Genomic DNA, 17,631 nt, shown 5'->3' with positions numbered 1-17,631 from the left:
CGTAATGTTTGTTGGAAAGGATCACCACTGTCTGAAGACATCTCGCGTGTGGTGAAAAGTACTTGAGAACAGTTTGGTTTTAACCTTACTGTATAGACTGGAAGAATCAACCATAATGCGTTAATTCAATGTTGCAGAACTCACAGTAATTCAAAAACATTGTAAAATATAATATAGTCAAAATGATAGTATACATGTACGTGGAAAATTACTTCTGTCTCGAAAACTACGTTACTTCAGAGGGAGCCGTTTCTCACAATGTTTTATACTACCAACCTCTTCCCACTTCTCGTTACCAAGTAAGGTTTTATGCTAATAATTATTTTGAGTAATTACCAATAGTGTCTACTGCCTTTAAACAAATGGCAAAATCTAGGTCCGGGGTGAAGCAACAGCTTTGTTCCCCAGCCTATGGACGGACAGACAAAATGACAGTTATACATGGAAAGACAGGATATAAAAGGGTGTTAGACAGAAAATAAGGCAGAAAATAAGAGACATCGAGCTGCAAGCTTCCTCATCCCTCGTGTTAATGCAATCTATTCCGAAGAAAGTTTATAGTTGGCATAAGGTGCAAAAATGGAGAGTTATTGATCGCCATTATGTTGGATGTTGTCCTGATATTAACAGACTCCTGACTAAAGCAAGTTGATGTTGCCTCGTAGGTATTTAGCTGGAGTGGTTATTGGTGGTTTGAGTATACCGACAATACATCACCTGCCACCCTCCAGATACTCCACTCATTATACGCTCACTCCACTCTCCTTCCCCGTAGGCCTGCAACTCAATCAAGTCACAAACGCAGGCAAAAAGCAATATCTTCAGCTAAGTCTCAAACATTTTGGGAAATGAACCTAATTTCTCACAATTTGTGAAATATTTGATAGGTGAAAGTCCCCTGTACTGATTAAGTCAGCCCATCCCCAAATAAAAACACGGTGTTGCTCTGGTTTTTGTCGTATGATAATTTAATAAAATTCACGTGCGACTTTATAAATACAATTTCTTCCGAACGAATGATGAATTGCCAGCCGCTAGACATAATTAATAACTAGTGAGAATGCTGCTTTGTATTATCAGAGCCAATAATGCTTGTAGTCAAAGTTTATATAGACATGATTCCATATCCCCAAGCATAAGTCTATATAGTTTACACATTGGGGGCCAACTCGTCATTGTATTGATCGATTGTGAGATGGAATAATGACCTGATGCACAAACTCAGATGTAACCCTACTGAGTACAGACAAGTTTAATATCATCTGAGGCATTGCATGGTGAGGTATCAATATATATTTGGTTTGTGGTCCACCCTGTGTGTATCTACTTGCCAAGTTTAAACTATTTCTGTGACGTCACTCTATTGTTGAAAGTATAGATTACCATCGTTACGAATCTACACTTAAGTGTAGATTCGTAACATTGGGAGCTGATGACTAAAACAAATTTGCCTTGAAATTGCGTGGTTTTGGCCGACCGTGTTAGTTGGCGAGGTAAAAGGAAAACCACGCAATTTCGAGGCATATTTGTGTGGATTATTGTATTCTCCTTTTAAAACATCTTTCCAACCATATGCATTTTATAACAAACGGCTACAAACGCTTTTCAAAGACCCCCTCGACCGATCCAAGGCAACGTGTTCCTTTAATAAAAGACAAGAACAAACAAGCTATTACATTGGAAGGTTTGTATCCTTGAGTTTTGATTTCGAAATTAATACCTTTTTCTGCACTTGTCTATGCCATCGGTAGCGGAAAATGGGTATTGAAAAAATAAATTTAAGCATTATCTTCAAGAACTATACACTTATCTATAAAGATATTTAAACACATTGATTGAACCATGCTTATAGAATGTCTAAAAACAACTGTTGAATCTTGATTTGTTAAGAAATTATCAACAAGTTAAAATATGCAATGTTGTAAAGTGTCAATCTTATAAACTGCTTTCCCAAGACGTGGTCAGTTGACAAACCAGTAACTCAGAACAGAGACTCTTCTTACAAAACTTATTACTTCGTTGCTGTGGTAAGTTTCGGCAAGAAAGTTAAATTTCGCAAAGATCTTTGTTTTTGTTTTGTTAAGAGGAGGCCGTTGAAGAAGAGGGCGGGTGCATGAAGCATCACGAATTAAATTGTCGAATTCAGTGGTTGGTGTGTAAGGCCTATCTCGTAAAAGTACCACCCCTTTCCGATTAATTTTACACAAGTTGGTTAATGTAGAATGTTCATGCCAAACTGAATTATAGGAACAACGTGAACTATGCTCTATTCTTCTTTTAAAGGCAATGGACAATGAAGACGCTGTTGATTATAAAACATTGTGAGAAACGGCTCCCTCTGAAGTAACGTAGTTTTTGAGGAAGCAGTAATTCTCCACTAAAACGTGTGAATTTGATTTCGAGACCTCAGAAATAGATTTTGAGGTCTCGAAATCAAGCATCTGAAAGCACACAACTTCGTGTGACAAGGGTGTTTTTCTGCCACTATTATCTTGCAGCTTCGACGACCAATTGAGCTCAAATTTTCACAGGTTTGTTATTTTATGCATATGTTGAGATACACCAAGTGAGAAGACTGGTCTTTGAGAACTACCAATATTATCTAGTCTTTAATACGGGAAGGTGATTGGATGATTTCATATTGTATCTCGATGAGCTTTTTATGATCAGATCCGTATTCATGCATAGGTCACTCATTGTAGGCACACCAACTTCATCATAAGAAATGTGTTGGCTTTAACACATTTACTATGGTTTGTTCCTTCACAGTCAAATGTGAGAGTAGTCCTCGTTCAAGCATGGAGGTCCTCCATGGTTCAAGATGTATCTTTATTGGTTCTTGATTTGTGGACCGGTAGGCTCCTCTGAAGATCTGTTCAAAATTATGTCGAGGGCAGAATCAAACTCAGTCATTGTACCTCCAGCCCGTTTAAATGCATGTTTCCGGAAATAAAGGATCTTGCAAATTTTAGTTGATTGCATCAAGTTCCATGTGATCTTTTTGTATTAGTGTTGTATATTTTCATTCAGTTGTACATTTTTGACAGTGGCGTGGGCCCGTAAACACACTTTTCACTAGTAGGCCTACAAGCTGGGGTGGATTTCACAAAGGTAGTCCTAACTTAGGACTAGTCCTAGGCAATGCTAAGAGATAGGACTTGTCCTAAGTTACTGGTCCTAACTTTAGGACCAGTCCTATCTCTTAGCATAGTCCTAGGCAATGCTAAGAGATAGGACTTGTCCTAAGTTACTGGTCCTAACTTAGGACAAGTCCTATCTCTAAGCATTGACTTAGGACAAGTCCTATCTCTTAGCATTGCCTAGGACTAGTCCTAAGTTAGGACTACCTTTGTGAAATCCACCCCTGGACCTATACGTAAAAGAGTGACAATTTCCGAGTGGTGTCACTTTCACTCTTCTGAGAGTGAAAGTCAATCTGTGTCACTCTTTTTGAGTGAAATTGGAACAAACTTCACTCTAAATCGAGTTGAAAGTACCCGTCTTTCACTCCAGAAAGAGTTGTCCGCCATAATGGCTCTTCACAAGAGTGGTATGGCGGACAAAACAAGTGCCACACTCTTTTACATTAAAGCCATTGGACACTTTCGGTAAACAGTATTGTCCAAAGGCCCACACTTCGTGTATCACAACTTATACATAACATAACAAACCTGTGAAAATTTAGGCTCAATCGGTCATCGGAGTCGGGAGAAAATAACGGGAAAACCCACCCTTGTTTCCGCACGTTTCGCCGTGTCATGACATGGTGTTTAAAATAAATCCGTAATTCTCGATATCGAGAATTGATAATTGTTTTGTTGTTTTCTTAAAAAGTAAAGTATTTCATGGAATAATATTTCAAGAGAAGTCTTTCACCATTACCTTCTGTAAACCCTGTAGGTTATTTGTGAATTTGTTTTGTTTTCTGTTCCGAAAGTGTCCGATGGCTTTAAGAGAGTATATTCACGTTATTCGAAATTGACATTCAAAACAAAGGGAAAATGACAAAACTGTACGCCAAGGTGATAGCATGTGGACATGCTAGTACATGATGAACCAAAGCTATGCTAAATCAATGACGTTATTCTCATAGTATACCACCCGTGTCGAACAAGACAAGGTTGACGCAGCGGTTTGATGACGGTGAGCAGTAGGGCGTCAACGTGACATCCAGGTCATTGCAAAGCAATCGCTAAACGACACCTTACAACCAACCAAATGTACTTTAATCTTTGAGCAACCACGAGTTTTTCTGAAATCTCTTGCGTCGCCCAACTAAGCCACTCTGGAGGCATGGTTTATAGAATAAGCCTGAATAATTCATGAATGTCATCATAGTTATTGCAATGTGTTGCTCATGAACTACACAAGTGGATATTCATTTGGTTATTTTTCAATGTACTTGAAACAAGTACAAACTTTATCTCTCAAAATATCATTGTTTAAAGCCATTGGACACTTTCGGAACAGAAAAAAAATTAAAAGTTCACAAATTTACAAATAATTTACAGGGTTTACAGAAGAATGGTGAAAGACTTCTCTTGAAATATAAATGCTTTACTTTTTTAGAAAACAGTAAAACAATATCAATTCTCGATATCGAGAATTACTGATTTATTTTAAACACATGTCATGGCACTGCGAAACGTGCGGATACAAGGGTGGGTTTTCCCGCTATTTTCTCCCGACTCCGATGACCGATTGAGCCTTAATTTTCACAGGTTTGTTATTTTATATTTAAGTTGTGATACACGAAGTGTGGGCCTTGGACAATACTGTTTACCAAAAGGGTCCAATGGCTTTAACACCAAACATGTCAAATTGACGATTTAATTGTTGTTTCCAGTAGATAGAGCGATGTTGGATGGTTGACTGCGAGTCATTCCTCATTATTGATTAACGACTTGCCCCTTTTCTAATTTCCAGTCAGTTAGTTACACGGACTCTGTGATTTCTTTTATTTCAATTGTCTACTGTCCGCTTTCTGGGCAATGACTCACACTAGGTCACCAGTATAGTCATGTATATGCCTTTGGCCATAGCGTAACTACAGCGGGCAGCTGCAGGTCGTAGTATTACTATAAGACCACCAGCGTATCCATTTTAGGAATGTAAAAAAAATAATACCGCAGTCAATAACTTGAGCGAGGGATAGAAGGTATATAAGATCGATCAGGAATTGACTCGTCTCCAAAATCTAAATCAAAGAGTTAGTGTTTGTTTTCTAACTGCCACAAATTTGGTTTGAAATATTTGGCTTGGGATTGTGCATTTTCCAGACAATTCTGGCAGTGACGAAAACTAAGGGCTGTTCCCGTCATCAAATCTTAATTATTAAAAAAATAAAAAATATTCATATTTATATAGGCATACAAGCTAAATAATAGGCTTTGAGTAAGACGTACAATGCAAGATGCCGTATTTAAAGCCTTAAAGACAATAATGGATACTATTGGTAGTTGTCAAAGACTTGTCTTCTCACTTGGTGTATCTCAACATATGCATAAAATAACAAACCTGTGAAAATTTGAGCTCAATCGGTCGTCGAAGTTGCGAGATAATAATGAAAGAAAAAAACGCCCTTGTCACACGAAGTTGTGCGCTTTCAGATGCCTGATTTCGAGACCTCAAATTCTAAATCTGAGGTCTCGAAATCAAATTCGTGGAAAATTACTCCTTTCTCGAAAACTACATTACTTCAGAAGGAGCCGTTTCTCACAATGTTTTATACTATCAACCTCTCCCCATTACTCGTAATCAAGAAAGGTTTTATGATACAAATTGTTTTGAGTAATAAGTGTTCACTGCCTTTAACAAAGCATTGCCTCTATTAAAACGAAACTGCAATAACGTCGTTCAGATACTTGTAGAATTCATATCATACTGTGTATGCAAGTGGGTAAGCTTATATTATATACATCAATGATCGATAAACGAATCTACTCGGAACGAAGCAAAGCCAACGTATAAACATATAGGCCCTCCAACAAGACATCAAATACTGCCAATAATTACTCAGTTTTCCATCGTTAGCACCAAGGACTTCAGTTTGCATGGCCATGTTATTAAGTGTCGGAAAAATCAATGCACAATCATTGTGGTGGAACCTCCATAGTTTCAGATTGTAGATGATTCTAATGTACGTGCTCGAGTGTAATCTATACACAAAGGTTTAAAGACAAAAAAAAAATTCATAACAATTCCATATTGTGTTTATTGAATGAGTTCTTCATTCACAATCTGTTGGTTTTATAAAGTCACATCAAAATAACAAACTGCGAAAACACCAAAGTGGTTTGTATTATGTGAGTTGTTGCGTTAACTTATTATTAATATTGATTAATTACTCCAATTGGTCCATAGCCACCAATTGTTTCTGATAGAAACTTTGATTGGCTGTTATTTTCCCGCTTCTTTCTGGATCCTTCCATTAATCCCTTTCCCCTCTCTTTTTCTATAAATGGATATGTATTTGTTTGTACTTGTTTTATGCCTCTGAAGACGGTCCGGATTGGATCGAAAGCTAAGGCCACCTACCCTATTCATCATTTAAAATAAACATGGATACAAATGCAAGGCAGTCTTTTATGCTTTATTGTGATGGGCGAAAGCTAACGTTGGCTCAACTTCAACGAAAGTTGAGTCTTGAATAACTTAAGCAACCTTCAAATAAGTGTATCATAGATGGATTGTAATATAGCACCATCGACCGCCATGATTGGTGATGAACAATGGAAAAGTGCACACGTGACGCGCTGCGTACAACACTCAGCCAATCACATCCTTTCACGCGTGCACGTTTCATCAAAAATGGCGGTCATTGACGTCATGTGGATTCAATATTAAACAGAAAACGAAAGAAAAGAAAGGGTAACTGACAATTTGGTCACCAAAATGAATTATATAATTTTGTTCGAGCCATAAAACTTGTGGAATACCTGCTTGTCTTGTCGTCATCTTGATAAAACGTGTTTTACTCAATAAACGGTCCAGCCATTTTGAAGTCCAATCTGTAATGACTCGTTACCTATCACTGTCCGGTATGACATCACTGCATCAATTAAAGGCAGTGGACACTATTGGTAATTACTCAAAATAATTATTAGCATAAAACCTTTCTTGGTGACAAGTAATGGGGAGAGGTTGGTGGTATAAAACATTGTGAGAAACAGCTCCCTTTGAAGTGCCATAGTTTGGGAGAAAGAAGTAATTTTCCACGAATTTGATTTCGAGACCTCAAGTTTAGAACTTGAGGTCTCGAAATCAACCATCTAAACGCACACAACTTCGTGTGACAAGGGTGTTTTCTTCTTTCATTATTATCTCGCAACTTTGATGACCGATTGAGCTCAAATTTTCACAGGTTTGTTATTTTATGCATATGTTGAGATACACCAACTGTGAAGGCTAGTCTTTGACAATTACCAATAGTGTCCACTGCCTTTAAGACAAAACCAATACGACAATATTTCCTGGCTCTATCCACCTATGCCAACATAAAGGTTAATACGACAGCATTCACGGCGTAAAGTGTAACAAAAACAGCGAACGTTCCCGCAGTGCGTGCACTGTGTATAGTCATTAGGTACACCCTTACAAGTTGTACATATATTAAAGGTGATTATGTAATATTGTTGGAGGTAAACATTCAAAACTGGCTTCATAAAATGAAAACGTATAAATTAGTGATATATTTAAACGTACGATGATAACATTGGAAACAAATTAAATATGAACTACTGCGAAGAACGGTAAACCATGCTTAAAGGCACTGGACACCATTGGTAAGTGTCAAAGACCAATCTTTTCACTTGGTGTAATCACAACGTGTGCACAAAATAACAACCCTGTTAAAATCTTAATTTTGGTTTTTACCCATACACCGATGTGTGTTAGCACTGTATACTCAGTACTTTCCCGAGTCCTGTGAAAAAAATATCACATGCATACTACTCGGGTGGGATTCGAACCCACGACCCTTGCAATTCTAGAGCAGTGTCTTACCAACTAGACTACCGAGGTTGTTAAAATCCTGATAATAGGTAAAACTGTGTAGTAAAAATGCCGGCTGGCGCTACTCTGCAGTCGCGTTCGTCATTAAAAAGGAAGTTTAAACATTTGGTAAAAAAAACACTGACGTACTTGAAATCATTGATATCGATATGCGAGAAGTATTTTGTTCAGCGCAGTCTTTGTCAAATGATAAGGAACGGAACCAGTTAAGCCTGTATTGTGAATATCAGAGGTACCAGGAGGACTAAAGTGTCATACCATGGTCAGACACTGAGGTATAGCGGGGCCTAATGTGTCTATTTACAGTGACTTCTTTCCCGTCACACAATCAGTCCGAGCAGTCCGTTCACTATCGTCCTCTGCCAGTCCACTACACTAAACCTGTTGTCATACACTATGACATCGGGATTAGTTCTCCACACTCTATCTTATTTCCCCCTGAACCCTTTACTCAATTCCCCCCCCCCCCCGCACTACTTCACCTCTCTTTGTTCACTCCACTACCCTAGCTACCCCTGTCCTTGTTTTCTCATCAGATGATATAATGACGGATCAGCACATACAGAAAATGGAGTATGACAATAATTGATGTAGAGTTGGTTGTCAGTTGTAGGCATTGGGTATGAAAAGACGATGGGTAGCGCTAGGTGAGCGTCAAGTGTGTAATAAAGCCTGCTGGATGTTAGCGGATGTAAAACGACTCACTCTTTCAACCCTACAACTGATGCATGTTGTACTTACTCTCTACGTGGCGTTAAAGGCAGTGGACACTATTTATAATTACTCAAAATAATTATTAGCATAAAACCTGTCTTGGTAACGAGTAATGGGGAGAGGTTGATAGTATAAAACATTGTGAGAAATGGCTCCCTCTCAAGTGATGTAGTTTTCGAGAAAGAAGTAATTTTCCACGAATTTGATTTCGAGACCTCAGATTTAGAATTTGAGGTATCGAAATCAAGCATATGAAAGCACACAACTTCCTGTGACAAGGGTGTTTTTTCTTGCATTATTATCTCGCAACTTCGACGACCAATTGAGCTCAAATTTTCACAGGTTTGTTATTTAATGCATATGTTGAGATACACCAAGTGAGCAGACTGGTCTTTGACAATTACCAATAGTGTCCACTGTCTTTAAGATTTGAAGCCTGTATTCACAATATCAATCATGTTGTATGCAATAAATGCAAATGAAAAAATAATTACTTTCTTATTTTCTTAGTTTTCTGGGTAGCTGGAAGAAATGGGGCAAGGATGTGCTTACAAAGGACGGTCATTGACATTTAGGAAAAAGTATATAATCCCCAACAGCACTTTTGAAGCTAATCAGGTATTTTCAGCCATTTTGGAATTGATTAATGCTACCCGATTTTTGACATTCTTTTCAAAGGTGCCGGAACCTAGTGGCCAAAACATTGTTTAAAAAATCATTGCACTGAACTAATCGTGCGTCTTGTATGATATCGTATTTTTTGTACTTAATAAAGGCCATCCTATGAGGCAATTGTAAATTTCTACTTGAGCATTTCAAGGGAGGCGATGACCTGGGGCATGGAGGCAAACAGGCAATCGCCTTCGTTGCCTCCGTGAAGCATCAGGCCGACCTACCAAAAGTCAACTGTTGGTTTATCCGCCAGTCCAAACAAACAATATACCTTATGCACATGACGTCATTTACGTAGGGCGCCATCACCACCTAGAGGTCAAAAGGAGGTTGTTCATTGGCCAATACTGTGCGCCGCGCGTACAATTCTGTGTGTCTCGATTGTTTTGTCACCTTTTTTTCCACTAAGATGGCGGCTGGATGACGTCAATGCATAAGGTATATACACCCCAAACAGGGCCCAATTTCATAGAGCTGCTAAGCACAAAGATTTGCTTAGCATGAAATTTCTTCCTTGATAAAAACAGGATTACCATCCAAATTTCCATTTGTTGCATATTGCTTGTTACTGGTATTCAGCTGATGTTTGCTTGTCCTGAAAATCATGTGGAAATGTTGTTGGTAATCCGGTTTTTATCGAGGCAGAGATTTCATGCTAAGCAAATTTTTGTGCTTAGCAGCTCTATGAAATTGGGCCCAGTTCATTCCCAATATTACTTTAAAGCCATAGTTTTTGAGAGAGCACATAAAAGTACACTCCCCTCCTCTAGTTTTCAAGAAACTCGCAATTTAAGAAACCCGTAAAAATGTCACTTTAAAACAATTTTCACAAGTTGGTTGGATATGTGTATATTGCTTGCGATACCTCGTCGCTGCAGCGATTGCGGTAGCATTTGCTTCAATAGCAGGGATGGATTTCACAAAGAGTTAAGACAAGTCTAAGAACGAGTTACTCACCCTAACTTAGGACTAGCCGTACGTTTTTATTATCCCCTAGGACTAGTCCTAAGTTAGGAATAGTCATATTAACTCTTTGTGAAATCGACCCCTGATGTTTATAACAGTGTCACAATTTCACGCGAGATCCCTTGTATCAGTAAAATGCGGATACAAGTTTTAATACATAAATTGTTGAAATATGTATTGCTCATAATGTAAACAGATCTCATTCAAACACAAATTTCTCAAACACAATACGACGTTTTATGGCCACCATTTTGTGAGTAGTGGTATTACAACCCGGGCTTCCAAATTTTCAGTATCAGTTTTGAGGTTGAAACGTCAGGCCATAAATATTGTTTGCATTTATACCATTTAGTTTGTACTGTTGTTTGCAACAGCTAATTCTATTTTCTCGGTTTTGAAACTAGAGGACAAACTATTACACGTAACCCCTTCACATCCCCATACAGAGTGTCTGAACTATTCTCTGTTTTAGTATGACACTTTCACGTGATTTATTCAGATATTACCAACACTATACGTAGGGCCTAGTCTAGAAAACTGCACGAGTTCCATACATGAAATAGCCGTTTAGTCATCGTTCTCTTGGCAGATAATTTTCCCTTATATCCGAGAGCGAAGATTGTGCGACAGTATACAAACTATTCCGACTCGATCTGTACAACTTTTGCAATAATACATGGGCGTTACACGTAAGGAGGCCCATCAGCCTGGGGCGAACCAACTTGTCATTATATGCCATTTGATCGCCATCTTTGTAATCAGTCATGTTATCAAATAACTATAACTCTACTGTCATATTTATGTCACGCCCATGTAGTTTCGCTATTGTAATATGGTACACTCGTACTATAAGTGGCGTATTAAAGGCACTGGACACCTTTGGTAATTGTCAAATACAGTAGCATCACTTGGTGTACCCCAACTATGCATAAAACAACAAATCTGTGAAAATTTTGACACAATTGGTCATTGAAGTTTCAAAAGAAAACCCAGACTTGATGCACACATTTTTATGGCAGTTTAAAGGAACACGTTGCCTTGTATCGGACGAGTTAGTCCATAAAAAGCGTCTGTAACCTCTTTTTATAAAATGCATGGTTGGAAAGATGTTTTGAAAGTAGAATACAATGATTCACACAAGTTTGCCTCGAAATTGCGTGGTTTTCCTTTTACTGTGCGAACTAACACGGTCGGCCATTTATGGGAGTCAAAATTTGACCCCACAAGTGGCCGACCTTGTTAGTCGACGAGGTAAAAGGAAACCACGCAATTTCGAGGAATGTTTGTGTGGATTATTGTATTCTACTTTTACAACATCTTTCTAACCCATATGCATTTTATAACAAACGGTTACAAACGCTTTTTATAGACCACTCGACCGATCCAATGCAACGTGTTCCTTTTGACATAGGCTCTTGCGAGTGGGCTCGGTCAAACCCAGGGCCCAATTTCAAAAAGCTGCTCAAGCAAAAAATTATATATTGCTTAACAATTGTCTGCTAAGCAGAAATGAGCAGGATACCAGTCACAAACTGTGCATGTAACATGGTATTTTGGCTGGTAACCTATTCAATAATAATTTTGTTGTGATTAGCTACATTTTGTGCTTAAGCAGCTCCATGAAATTGGGCCCTTATTAGCTCTATCCATATTAATCGAAAAGTATAAGCAAGTTTGCCACGATTGATGTGGAAGTTTGAGCTGCCGTCGATTTCACCAAAGTCTCCCTACTTTTCGCATGCTTTTCAAACATTGTGTATGTAGCTTTTTCTATAAGTTGTTATTGTTTTATTGTGCATTTTCAGTTTTTGTATGCGCTGTGATATAGCTTTCTATGGGGAGCGTTTCTAAATACCTGTTATTATTATTTATTATTATTAATATTAATCTTAGGACCTAGGACGACTTAAGTTACGTATCCATAGACGTTATAATGTATTGAACCCATCCTAAGTTAGCATGAGTTACTCGTCCTAACTCGAGATAGGATTAATCCTAGCGTTTCTTGAAATCGGCTGCTGCGTTTGTCAACTTTCCACGGGCTGCTAACTTTATGTTCAAACTTTCTTCACACAAAGACGATCGCGCTCAAACAATTATTGATAAAGTGAAAATGCTTAACCAAAACCCAGTACCTTGCAATGTATCTTGACATGAAATAACAGAAACGACAATTTGTATTTGAATCATCTTATTTTTTAATGAAGTTGAATAACTTCTTTAAATGATTGAATGACATTAGTTTTGCAATGAAAATTAAATGAGCAAAAAGTAAAACAATTTCAACACCACAGCACAAATTGAATTGTAAATCTTTGTGTGACATTTCTACAGCATGTCATTTTATATAAGAAGTAGGATTTATTAATAAAGGTGAGGAATATATAGTTAAATCATTTCTCAATCAATTATGACAGACATTGAATTCCCTTTAAATAGCTTAACAATAAATAATGACAGATATAATTGAGATGTAATAAATATATAATATAGTGTAACGGTAGCTTGCTGACTACCCAACGCTCCTCATCAACAATCGATCTCCACAAAACAAAGGATAGCTTTATAACAGGTGGCAGTTAACGCAAACAAACAATACCTAATCAACATAATATTAACCCCACCAATTTGCTTCTACAATCGACATCCCTTGGCCTCACTCAACTAATATCGAAATATTGGTCAAAGTCCTGACTTGAGCTTAATTGGCGCGAGGAATAATCGTCTATCATGGCAGGCGGTGCATGCTTCCTATTTATAATATCAACTCATTCAATCGCATGAAATTGTATTTATTTACTCTCTCTCGTCGCTTATTGAACCGCTGCAAGATACAAATATCAATGGAGTCATTCAGGCGATTGCTTTATAAATTACTGGTCTTTTGATGGTATTTCATTGGTTGTGTTTATTCTCTAGATAATTTTGAAGTTCACAGTTTCTCAGTGAATTAAGTAGTATAGACGGTTTACAATTCGTTATTGACATCACGACTAAAAGAAGGCATTCACTTCCGTTTCATGTCTAGTGTGCCATTCCGCAAATAGTAAAAGATATCATTGGCATTGGAAGATGGTTTTATTACCTTACGCCAACGGTTCGATACTTTTTAATAAAATGCAATCAACATGTCTAACGAAACTAAACAAACGTAGTAATTTTCCGTAGCCCTGACGATGTGGAACAAAGGCTGTGTGAGTTTGAGCAATGGTCGAAGCTATGCATGCACCTCACTGAACAAACCAATAAGAACCAACAATTAATCCGCACAGTCATCTCCCTCCATAATGCACACGTACAAAAATACTAATTAACAATTTAAATGATTGAAATGGGAGATCTCATTGAGCCCCAGCAAGATCTCGCTGGAGTGAAATTGATGTTGGTGGGTTGTGAGTAAACGCCATTTATCAACTTGTTCATTATTTTATGCTGGCGCGGTGCTCCTACTACAATGCATTGGCCACTTGCAGACGGTATTAGGTTTGGCGGATTGTTTGCATGCGTACGACTGTTCTGCATGCCGAACGTCGTTCTGCGTTTTCTTGATTTCAATTCTCATGTTTGCCTTAAAGATTTCCCGTTTGTTGAGGACAATTCCATGTGCTCGGGGGGTCTTATGACGGGGCCTGGTTCGATGGGACGGGACTAATTTAGGCCAATATCATGCTGATATACTATGCGTTAAGTGTGAATCAAAATGACTGATTAATATTCCTGCCTTAGGCCTCGCTGGATTAAAATGGACGCACCTTCTCGGTTGAATGCAATGGTCTTCTTTAGATGTGTAAGTGATTAGAGAGGCTCACTATTCCATCATGCAATGAGGGTAGGCATGCGGTGAATAATACATTCATTTGCACACAAAGTATAAGTGCAGCCATCATTATTTCTTCAACTAAAATCAAAATTAATGTCAGACTTGTTCTTTCTGTTCACATCACTTATTTTTGACGCAAAGCTGTTACAGATTAAAACACCTTTTTAGTGTATTCTGCATTTGTTATGATGCTTTTGGGAATTATGTAGTCTCATTTGAATTTACTCAAATTACTCAAATTTACTCAATTAATATACTTCAAAAATCTGGTTTATTCAAAAGTAAAACCTTTGAAAAAAATAAGTGAATACTTATGGCAATTGCACTACAAAGTGTCACACTTGTTGGTCATCTACACAATTGTGACAACGATTATCTTCATAAGAAAGATTTACATAAGAAAATAACAAGAATTTGTTGTGGTGTATACAGTAATAGTGAACTTGTTCACTGTCTTTCAACAAGACGATGTCGAATGCGAAGAAAACTTTCCCTCCAATAAAGTTGATATGAAATTGGGTGAAATTATTATGAAAGGGAAGGGCGTAGCGACAACGCAGACTAGTTGCCTTTAGCGGGGGAGTGTGCTACTTCAGTTCAGGACTCAATATCATAGAGCTGCCTATAAGCGAAAAGGCACACAATGGAAAGTGTCATGGCGGAGCGGTTAAGAGCATCAAATTCAAACTCTGGTGTTTCTGTTCAACAGAGTGTTGGTTCGAATCCCCCATTCGTGACACTGTGTCCTTAAGCAAGACACTTAACCATTGCTTCTATCTCCGGATGGGACGAAAAGAAAAGGGGTTCGCCCCGGTGTTCCTGGCTGTGGCTGCTAAAAATGTCATAGCACCTTGTTAACCCGGATAAAGGTGCTACATAATTGGGTCTCAGAATTCGTAACTTCCAATAACCTATCTTTCTGAAAGTTTTTATTTACTAAGCGCCTTGAGTACCTTGTTGGTAGATACGTGCGCTTTAGGGCCCACGACTTCGATATTATTATTACATTATATTGTTCAAATAAGCACAACCAAATCATGCAAAGTAGAACAAGGTTACCGGAAAAAGTACCATTTTACATGTATTTGTGACTAGCTCATAATAGCAGGTTTTAGCAATATTCTCCCATTTAAGCAGCTCTATGAAATTGGGCACCGGTCAAACTGCTTCATCATCAATGCAAACGTCGCTATGTGTTGTCCTTTACGAAACCGCTCCCTGTTAGTTTGGAATTCATCTTTGGGTTAGAGCGAAACGTAAGATTTACCATTATCTTATAATTGTATTGTTGACCTAAATTTAAAGAGGGGGTCACCTAGCCCTAGTTATCCACCGATGCAACATCACTATAGTTGGCCTTCAGGTTCCAGTCGATTCGTTTCCGTTATCCGCTTTCAAAGCAAGGAATGGGCGCTAAAATATACACCTCCATTTTCCACTGCGCGCCATTTACGTTATTAGCTCCAATCGAAATTGTCAAAATAAATAACGGATGTTGGTGAAGATGCAGATCGAAGACTGGAGGACAACACTGATTATCCTTCAGCGCTTATATCGTATCAGTCTAATGACAATAATATACTTGGCTTTTCTGTCTCTTGATAACGATTAGTCGCTTAGATTCAGCTTGACTGCACTCGTTATATGAAATATACCACCATGGCAAAGAAAGATGGGTCTAGGTTGTTTGTGACTCACTGCAGTTTTTAGTTATATGTAGACTTGATTCAAGTCCCATTCTCGTGTGAGAGGTCTCTAAAGCATACCTCAACTTATAATGGGTGCGTTCGTTTAGCTTCCCTGGGTCGACCTCGGTCTGCCCCGGTACGTTCGAATAGCTTTGACGTCATTCTACGGGCTCACCGTGGAGTGGGTCACTTGGGGGTGACCTGAGGTGCGTACCGTCACCAGTAGAGGGCGAGTGTGATCGTTCGATTAGCTCTTGTCAGGGGCTCGCCCGAGTGAGCACCGCGGGGTCGACCCAGGGAAGCTAAACGAACGCACCCACTACAACACGTAGCATAGTACAGTACAGTGCGCGCTCGCCGTCAAAATGTGGTCCCGAGAATGCATGCGGAACAGGTTTTGGAATGCAGAGCATCACAAAACATTAGTTTCCTGGGGATGGCACGGTAGTTGAGTTAAGTCTAAGTTATATGAGCAATGGAGAGCTGTTGATAGTATAAAACATTTTGAGAAACCGCTCCCTCTGAAGTGGCGAAGTGGTGTTATTTATAACGACCCTATATCCGCAGGACTAACATCCATGCCCCCTGGTCACCGCTATGTGCCCTTGAAACGCTCCAGTGCCCTTTACCGAGGAGAACATATCTCGGTGCCCTTGCCCTTTCTAAAACGAAGCATACAATGCCTGCTATTTTGTGTAAAAACAAGAAAGTGATGTTTTCGGACGTAATTATTGCAGGAGTGTGACAATTTGACAAGTTGAATTGTGTTGATTTGTTTGGAAAGCACGCGTAGGAATAATTAAATAAGGCACCAATTTGGGTCAAGGTTAAACGTTTTTGTAAGGATACTTGTCAATTCATAAGTCAGGTCTATTGTGTAGGCTGCATCCTGACACTCTTGTTAATTAAAAGTCCTTTTTTACATGTAACCTGTTGTCACATAATACAAAGAGCCACATAGCCTGGACTTCCTGCATGCACGCTATGTACACAGCTCAATGGAAGAAAACACTGAGTCTTTTATTTCATGGATATTGTGCCGTTTGATTGTTATCAACTTTTGATGTGAAGAAAGGGGGCACATCTCAAAACTTTTTTATTTTTATTTATTTTTTAATTACTAATCAGCGTATAATTTAGAGCCATAATAATTTGTTCAACACACTTGTTATGATGTCCTTTGTAGTGACGTCTTGGTGTCAGCTAAGCTAGGGTGTTGACGTGTATGATTAAAGGCAGTGGACACTATTGGTAATTACTCAAAATAATTATTAGCATTGTGGAGAGGTTGATGGTATAAAACACTGTGAGAAACGGCTCCCTCTGAAGTGCCATAGTTTTCGAGAAAGAAGTAATTTTCCGCGAATTTGATTTCGAGACCTCAGATTTAGAACTTGAGGTCTCAAAATCAAGCATCTGAAAGCATACAACTTCGTGTGACAAGGGTGTTTTTTTCTTTCATTATTATCTCGCAAGTTCGATGACCGATTAAGCTCAAATTTTCACAGGTTAGTTATTTTATGCATATGTTGAGATACACCAACTTTAAAGGCTAGTCTTTGACAATTACCAATAGTGTCCACTGCCTTTAATTGTAAGTATTGGTATTCTGAATGCACAGCTCACACTTTCATCAATAAAGTAGCATCAGAAACATGAGTGATTTTAAAAACTTTACATTTTGTTACCAGTAGGCCTATGCCATATCCCAAGATCAGACCGGTAGCAGTTTTGATGTTTATATTGTTATACAAAGTT

This window comes from Asterias rubens, chromosome 8 (assembly GCF_902459465.1).
Source record: "Asterias rubens chromosome 8, eAstRub1.3, whole genome shotgun sequence".
In the NCBI taxonomy this organism is placed as follows: domain Eukaryota; kingdom Metazoa; phylum Echinodermata; class Asteroidea; order Forcipulatida; family Asteriidae; genus Asterias; species Asterias rubens.
This window is presented reverse-complemented; position numbering follows the sequence as displayed.